Genomic DNA, 6,524 nt, shown 5'->3' with positions numbered 1-6,524 from the left:
GTCTGGACAAGAAAGAAGAGATACAGTGGATGGAAGGGCTAGTTCTAAACGTCAGGGGCTAGGCACAGACCAACTAATCAGCCAGGCACTGTCTATGACGTCCTTACCATGTGCCAAAGCAGAATGGCGCGGCAGTGAACGGATGGAAAGGCCACTGACGTTCAGAGAAGCGCCTCTCACTGCACCACACGTCGCCTGGGATCTTGTGAAAATGTTGCTTCGGTTTCAGTAAGGCTGGGCTCTGCTTCCTAGCCTGCATTTCTAACCAGCTCCCAGATGACACCAAAATGCTGTCGTTCCATGAATCCCACCCTGCATGGTGAGGGTTCAGAGATGACCACGCGTGCCTGGCTCGCCTCATTCAGAGGGGCCCTGTGCGCGGGAAGGCGGACGGAAGCTTGCTGTGGGACAGCGGAACCACTGCTTGGTTGCTTGGAGTCCTCACGGTTCTCCAGGGGATGGGGGAGAGAGAGGGGCTGAGGAAGAGAGAGAGTGGGAGACATGTTAAGGAATTGGTTCATGCGATTGTAAGCACTGGCCAGTCAGAAATGTGTAAAGCCGGCGTGCGGGAAAGAGCGGAGGTCGCAATCTGGAGGCCAAAATCTGCAGCCTGGAAACCCAGGCAGGGTTTCCATGACGCAGTCTTGAGAATTCCTTCTTCTTTGAAAAACTTCCATCTTTGCTCGTAAGGCCTTCAGGTGATTGGGTGCGGCCCACCCACAGTATGGAGGCTCGTTCTGCTTTACTCAAAGTCCACAGATTTAAATGTTCATCACATTCTAAAAAAAATAACCCTCACGGCCACATCTGGATTGGTGTTTGATCAAACAAGCGGGCCCCCTACCCTAGCCAAGATGATGCATAACATTAACCACCATGCAGCTCACTGGTCAGCAGCTGAGCAGCCCTGGACCACAGCACCCACCCTCAGTCAAAGCCAAGTTCATAGCATGCAGTGATTGGGAGGCCTCAAATCAAATCTAAATGAACATGAGTGCTGAGCACAACGCTTGGCCCACCAGAAGTAAGAAACAAACGTCCGATCCTCCCAGCCTCCTCCCAGGGCACTCCGAGCTCAGGAGCCAGGAGCCAGGTCTCGTGCGTGACCCCAAGCACCTGTGCTCCCCTTGGGAGCCCAAGAAGGCGTGGATGGCGAGGACCAGGTCCAGGCTGACAGAGGCAAGGGGTCTTCTCTGGAGAGAGGGCAGCGTCTACATTACCTTCTGGAGACGGAGCCTCTGTAGGAAGAAGAAAAACAGTCCCAGACACCAGGAGAGAGAGCTGCCTCTGGTCTGGCCACCTTTCCCCGCCTTACCTGCTGCTGGGGAATGAATCTGTCGGGTGCTGGAGAGCTTGCAGACATATCCGCGAGGATGAGGCCAGAGCCCCTTGAATTCACACAGCCCTCCAGAGAGCAAATCTAAGGTCCCTTTCTGCACAATTCTGCAAGGGACTCCTGCTCGGAAGCACATCTGCCTGTGTTCTGTGGGAAAGGGGATGTGTGTTTATTGGTTTTGCAATTTGGGTCTGAGGCTCTCTTCGCGGCCTGTCAGGGCCTCCAGATCTGGCCTCCAGCTCTGAGCCTTCCCGCCCACCTTGGCCAGCAGCCTCCCCATCTCAGATGACACTGTCAGTCATGCTGAACTGCCCACGGTCTGAACTGCATCGAATAGCGTCCCCCCCGAATTCATGTTCACCTGGAACCTGCGCACGTGACCCTCTTTGGGAATTGGGTCTTTGCGGGTGTGATTAGGACGAGGCCGTGCTGGATGGGCCGTGTCCGAATCCAGCCTGGCGGGTGTCCACGTGAGAACAGGAGAGACACAGGCCCACAGAGACGGCCCTGTGAAGACAGGCAGAGACCAGAGCCACGTCTACAAGCCAAGGGTTGCTGGGAACCATCCGGAAGCTGGAAGAGTTGAGGAGGGACTGTCCCTTAGATTCTTCAGAGAGCATGATTTTGAGGACTCCCAGTCTTGATTTTGGACTTCCGGCCCCCAGGACAGTGAGAAATAATTTCTGTTGTTCGAAGCTCCCCGCCCCGCATTGGTGGTTATCTCAGCATCGCCGGATGCACAGTTCAGCAGCAGCTCACGGCCCCCCCTCACATGCATAGCCCCCAAGACCGCCCGATCCCAGTCCTCAGAAAGGCCTCGCCCTCTGGGGAGCCCCTGGGAGCCCCCACCCGAGTGCACTCTTCCCGGGCGCTGACCACATCCGTTGTCACCGCCTGGGCCTGCCTGCCACCCCTTGGCTCTCAGCACTGCCTGGCATTCAGGAGGGGCCCCGTAGATGAGTGTGGCCCCTTCCACCAGGACCCAGCGTCTGGAGGGCAGACCTCAGCCCCCCACCTCTCCAGGGTCTGGGCTCAGCTCGGAGGCGTGACAAAGTGTTTACTTCTGGCATTGCTGACCTGGAGGTGTAAACACATACCTGGTGGAGACACAGTCATTCCTATCTTGGACTTCAAAATAAACTCATCTCTGTAATTGGTAGTCTCTGCACATCACAGGCTCTTATTAAACCTGGCAGGACCTCTGAAGGGCAGCGAAGGTCGCCCAAGGGCATGGACAAGAGGTTCCTGAATTCCCTGGGCAGATTTCTCTCACCCCCCAACCCCTAGTGAGATCAACTCCTCCTACTCCTCTTCTCCCCCCTCCCTCCTCATCCTTCCCCTCCCTCTCCTCTCCCTCCTGTTCTTCCTGTCCCCTCCTCTTCTCCTCCCTCCTGCCTCCTTACTCCTCCTCCCTGTCCTCTTCCCCTCCCTCCCTCTCCTTCCCTTTCTTCTCCCCCTCTTCCCCTTTCCTCCTCCTTCTCCTCTTCCCTCCTTCCTCCTCCTTCCCCTCCCTCTCCTCCTCTCCCTCCTTTTCCTCCTGTCCCCTCCTCCTCTCCTCTCTCCCCTGCCTCCTTTCTCCTCCTCTTTCCTCTTATCCTCCTCCATCCATCCTCCAGCCTTTCCTGGCTTTATATTTTCTAGCCTCTTCTCTGTGTTTTTTGCCTAAGTGGTTAGCAGTAGATTTCTATACCATTTTAAATCCTGCTTTTTTCATGCAATGCTACATTGTAAGCATGTCTTCACATCATTAGAAACTCTTAGTAAGCATAGCCGTTAACTTTCATGTTAGGCGCGTTCTAAGCGCCAGGTCCTGTTGTAGGTGTGGGTCGACATTCATAATTTACAGTGAAGATGCACCATAATTATTTAGCCTTCTCCTGTGGTTAGGCATTTAAGCAGCTTTGGCTGTTCACTATTGTAATAGTCCCACAATAAACTTTTATGAGCATAATTTTTTATCCATGCTTGGATAAGCACTTTGGTTTGAAAAGTTAAAAGTTCAGGCCCCTCCTGAATGCCAGGCAGTGCTGAGAGCCAAGGGGTGGCAGGCAGGCCCAGGCAGTGACAATGGATGTGGTCAGCGCCCGGGAAGAGTGCACTCGGGTGGGGGCTCCCAGGGGCTCCCCAGAGGGCGAGGCCTTCCTGAGGACTGGGATCGGGCGGTCTTGGGGGCTATGCATGTGAGGGGGGGCCGTGAGCTGCTGCAACAGACTGAATTGTGCCCACCAAATTCCTACAGTTCTTCCTTGACTTACAACGGGGTTACATCCTGATCAACCCATTGTAAGTTGAAAATATTGTTAAGTCGAAAATACATCGACTACACCTGACCTGCCAAACATCCTAGCTTAGCTAGCCGACCTTAAATGTGCTCAGAACGCTTGCATTAGCCTATAGTTGGGCGAAATCATCTCACACAAGCCCATTTTATAAAAAAGTGTTGAATAGCTCATATAATTTATTGAATTCTGTACTGAAAGTGACACACAGGATGGTTGTAAGTCTATCAGTTGTTTACCCTTGTGGTTGTGGGGCTGATTGGGGGCTGTGCTCACCGACCCCACAGAGCATCACGAGAGAGGGTGGTACCATGTGTCCCTAGCCCAGGAAAAAGATCAAAATTCAAAATTTGAAGAACAGGTGCTACTGAATGCATATCACTTTCACATTCACCATTGCATGGTCAACAAATCGGAAGTTGAAACATTGTAAGTCAGGGACTGTCTACTAAAGCCCTTAGCCACCAAGTGACTGTGTTTGGAGACAGGGCTTCCTAGAAGCCATTCAGGTTAAATGAGATCACAGAGTGGGGTCCTCATCCGAGAGGACTGGTGGCCTGGAGAGAAGAGGAGAGAGAGATCTCCCTCTGGCTCCTTGCACACACATGGAGGAAAGCCCACGTGAGCGCACAGCGAGAGCACACACATGAGCACACAGCAAGAAGGAGGCCGTGGGCAAGCCAGGAAGATGCCCTCACCAGAATCCCACCATGCTGGAACCATGAGCTCAGACCTCCAGCTTCCAGAACGGTGAGAGAGTGAAGTTCTGTCCCATAAGCCCCCCAGTCTGTGGCGTTCCGTTACGGAGCCCTGATATAAGACGGATATCGTGTGCATGGTCTTGGTTGTGGTGAAGGCTTTATGGCTGTTCGCGTTTGTAAAACTTAATAAATTGCACACCTTAAACATATATATTTAACTGTATTCAATTAAGCCTTGATAAAAGTTTTTTAAGGTAAATATCAGTGTTCAGACTGAACTGATTGAACTGCATCGTATTTTATCCTGGTAAGTCCCTCGTTTTTGGAGATTCTTGCAGGATTTCCACAATACCCTCTTCATCCACATCAATAACATTTACTGGTTGGGTCATTCATAACGTCACAGTATGCGAGACCAGGCTCCCCAGGGGCTCTGTCATTCTCTGGGTTGATATCCCTGGGTAAGTCCTGTTTCTATGAGTCAGTTTCCTCATCTGTAAAGTGGGGGTGGTGACACAGTCCTCTGAAATCACTGTGAACTGAGACCGTGAGCCACAAGAGTTTGGTGCAAGGGACGTGCTTCACACTGCGTGTTTTTGGCATGATTGCCATGAGAAAATCATAAGCGCTCTTGTCAGATGCCAAATAATATTCAGGCAGACCAAGCCTTCCACCTTCTCGGAAACTCACCATCAATCAGTCTCCCCAGTGAAAATTTGGACCAGCTTTCTTAAAGCGAATTGCACCACATCACCCAGGAGGCTTGTTTAAAATGCAGATTTCTGGCCTGGGGCCATGTGTACAGAATGAGACTCTCTAGGATTGGACCCTGGATGTCACATGCCCTGGAGAGATTCAGACAACTACCTCCCTGGCACATTAATCATGTTAATGAGACTCTCATCAGCTCCTGCTTATGAGCATTTACCCAGCTCCAGACCCAGCGCTAAAGACACAGGGTAGATGATCTCAAACCACCCGCAGCACCTCCCCGTGAGGTGGGTACCGTTGCGCCCCCATTTGACAGGAGAGGACAGTGAGGCTCAGACAAGTTGTCACTGGCTCTAAGGCACGCTGCCGAGCTGAACTTCCAATCTGGGTCCGTATTGCTACTAACTGGACCATGGTACGTGTCTACCTGTTCAACGGACCTTCACTAAATGCCCACTAAGTGCCAGGTTTGGTGTAGGCACTAGAACCCAACAGGGCGCAAAACAGGCGAGGTTCTTCCCTACACTGTAGTCATGGGAAACGGGCATCTGAAACGTGTACTAGTCGGGCTAGGGTAGGTTTTGCTGCTGTAACAGCACTCCCCTCAATCTCCAGGCTCCAAACAACAAAAGTATTGCTTGCTCACGCTGCCCATCCACCATGGGTCACGGACCCCTCTCTTCATCACTCAGAGGCCAGATGGCGTACTTACCTCGCAACCACTGCTGGTCCGCACGCCTGTGGGAGAGAGCGTTCTGGAGGACTGCACAACAGCTATTGAGTCCTTCTCCCCAGAGGGACATGAGTCCGTTCTGCTCACAGATCACCGGCTAACACCAGTCACCCGGCCCCATCCTCCCAGGAGGGGCCAGGACTGGCTCGGTTAGGACCTGCCATGTGCCTGGGGGCAGGAAGAACACGCAAGAGGTAAATTGCTGGCAGAAGAAGAAGCTCATTCACAATCAGGATGCCTGCCAGCAAGGAGCTAAACCAGGGTTTGGGGATAAAGAGACGGGAGTGCACAGGGCAGGAGGGTCTGGGTGAGTGACGCTGAAGATGTTGAAGGAGTATCAGCTTTAGGTTAAGGGAGGCCACTGTTTTGATAAACTTTTCTTTGTTTGGTGAACAATGTGGATTCATCAGGTTCGATTTGTTGAGAAAGCCCAAAAGATCTTGGCGCTATTCCTGAGTGTGTTGATATTCTCCCGAGCAACCCTGGAAAAGCCACTGTCCTTTCTGAATTCAGTTTCCTCACCTGTAAAATGGGCACGATGGCCCTGCTAACAGGTCCTAAATAGGCTGCCCCCATGGCAGACTGAGCCTAAAAAGCTATTGCTGCCGCTGTTAGTTGAATTAATATCCAGCTTTTTTTGTTTTGAGAGAGAGAGTGTGTGTGTGTGTGTGTGTGTGTGTGTGTGTGTGTGCGCGCGCGCACGCGCACGCGCGTGCCTGTGGAGGGCAGGGAGGGGCAGAGGGAGAGGGAGAAAGAGAATCTTA

General features: G+C 52.4%; 1 long non-coding RNA gene across 1 annotated transcript; it reads right to left on the bottom strand.

Moving 5' to 3' along the window:
- Positions 1 to 1,149: 1,149 nt before the first annotated feature.
- On the bottom strand, positions 1,150 to 5,818 carry LOC116629346. The gene is made up of 3 exons (XR_004298732.1): positions 5,740 to 5,818; positions 1,316 to 1,483; positions 1,150 to 1,238 (listed from the first exon to the last, which is right to left on the bottom strand). It is a non-coding gene; the product is annotated as an uncharacterized LOC116629346 (long non-coding RNA).
- Between the last annotated feature and the right edge of the window lie 706 nt (positions 5,819 to 6,524).

Source organism: Phoca vitulina, unplaced genomic scaffold (genome assembly GCF_004348235.1).
Source record: "Phoca vitulina isolate PV1807 unplaced genomic scaffold, GSC_HSeal_1.0 scaffold3, whole genome shotgun sequence".
In the NCBI taxonomy this organism is placed as follows: domain Eukaryota; kingdom Metazoa; phylum Chordata; class Mammalia; order Carnivora; family Phocidae; genus Phoca; species Phoca vitulina.
This window is presented reverse-complemented; position numbering and strand designations above follow the sequence as displayed.